The sequence below is a fragment of the Mandrillus leucophaeus genome, unplaced genomic scaffold (assembly GCF_000951045.1).
Source record: "Mandrillus leucophaeus isolate KB7577 unplaced genomic scaffold, Mleu.le_1.0 Scaffold6, whole genome shotgun sequence".
Taxonomy (NCBI): domain Eukaryota; kingdom Metazoa; phylum Chordata; class Mammalia; order Primates; family Cercopithecidae; genus Mandrillus; species Mandrillus leucophaeus.
Genome location: NW_012106474.1, coordinates 8,467,985 through 8,469,239, shown reverse-complemented (window position 1 = coordinate 8,469,239; position 1,255 = coordinate 8,467,985).

Below are 1,255 nucleotides of genomic sequence, written 5' to 3'. Positions count from 1 at the left end.
AATACTGCATATTTCCCACAGAAGTGTTTTCATAGGAACACTTTTGTCTGATTCTTACAATCTCCATTTGAACCATCACTGTGAAGGCCTCTGCTCTTCTCCCCAGGGACTTAGCCTTTCCTCTCTCTGAGGGCATGGCCATCAGGAGCATTAGTAGAGGCACCAGAAGAGGAGCTTGTACTCCAAAGAGAACACCACCCCCGGATACACCAACGCGTGCCTCTGCAATGCAGACAGAAGGGAGGACTGGCCTTCTCAAACTTTCTCCCGCCCCCAGCCCATTTTAGGTGTCCTGGGAACTCTGCCCTGCCTGGGGCCCACTGATGCTTTTAACAGTCTCAAGGACAGAAAGTAGCTGGGCTTAAATCTTTATAATTGTTCCCTGTTGTTTCTACTTATAACAAAAGCAAAATTTATATGTACATTATATGTACATATACACATATGTATATATGCACATATATGTATATATATGCATATATATGTATATATGCATATATGCACATATACATGCATACATATGTACTATATGTGTATATTTAAATATATATGTTTAAAATATATGTATATTTTGAGATGGAGTCTCATTCTGTCACCCAGGCACCAGTGGTGTCACCCAGTGGTGCAATCTCAGCTCACTGCAACCTCTGCCTCCCAGGTTCAAGCAATTCTCCTGCCTCAGCCTCTTGAGTAGCCAGGATTACAGGCGTGTACCACCACACTCAGCTAATTTTTTGTGTGTTTTTGGTAGAGACAGGGTTTCACCATATTGGCCAGGCTGGTCTTGAACTCCTGACCTTGTGATCTGCCCACCTCGGCCTCTCAAAGTGCTGGGATTACAGGTGTGAGCCACTGTGCCAGGCCAAAAAAACATATTTTTGTTTATAGCCTGTAGCTTCAGGTTGAGAAACTGTGTATGCATTTAGCGGAGATGAAATTTACTGACAATTCAATCGGCTTCTAGGAAGCACGTGTAGCCCTCACTTCCTTTGCCTGGATCTGCACAGCTAGAGTTCCAGGAAGAGCAGGCAGCCCATGAAGCGAGTGGACCCAGGCATGGGTAGACTATGGGTGCAGGCGGCCTCAGGTGTGGGGAGACTATGGGTGCAGGCGGCCTCAGGTGTGGGGATACCATGGGTGCAGGTAGACTATGGGTGCAGGTGGCCTTAGGTGTGGGGAGACTATGGGTACAGGTGGCCTTAGGTGTGGGTAGACTATGGGTGCAGGTGGCCTCAGGTGTGGGTAGACTATGGGT